This window comes from Penaeus monodon, chromosome 30 (genome assembly GCF_015228065.2).
Source record: "Penaeus monodon isolate SGIC_2016 chromosome 30, NSTDA_Pmon_1, whole genome shotgun sequence".
Classification (NCBI taxonomy): Eukaryota; Metazoa; Arthropoda; class Malacostraca; order Decapoda; family Penaeidae; genus Penaeus; species Penaeus monodon.
Window position 1 is genome coordinate 3,233,509 of NC_051415.1, and position 444 is coordinate 3,233,952.

At 28.6% G+C, this 444-nt stretch overlaps 1 protein-coding gene across 1 annotated transcript in view; it reads right to left on the reverse strand.

Annotated features, from left to right (window-relative positions):
* The window catches only part of LOC119592270 (serine-enriched protein-like), a 38,500-nt gene that overhangs the window by 27,928 nt on the left and 10,128 nt on the right, over window positions 1-444 (reverse strand).

The window sequence follows — 444 nt, forward strand, 5'->3', positions numbered from 1 at the left end:
GAAATTCGCTCTGATTTCCCATGAGCCGATATTTTTTTTTCTGAAGGAGTGTCCCTGAGGAAATCTTATGTTATTTATTATCATTTTTTTTGCAACTCTTTATATAAAGATTAAAAAATACTGTGACCAGAATCCCTTTGTAGCAATATCTTATGAAATATTAAAGCTGCTCTAAAGAGGTTCTACTTTGAATAGGGTGTGTTTTTTGATAGTTTGAGTAAGATGATTATAAAGTGATTATTAGTATCGATATCTCCGTAACAGGAGTTCTATTTAGATTAGATTAATCAGCACTGACGCTCTTTTTTATGACTATTGTAGTTTTCTTTTAAATTATAAATAAAGATAGATAACAGTCATACCTACACTCAGTAAAAGAACTGAACACGCAGAAATCATTATGCAAATAAATAAATAAATTCTAATATATATACGTATGTATTG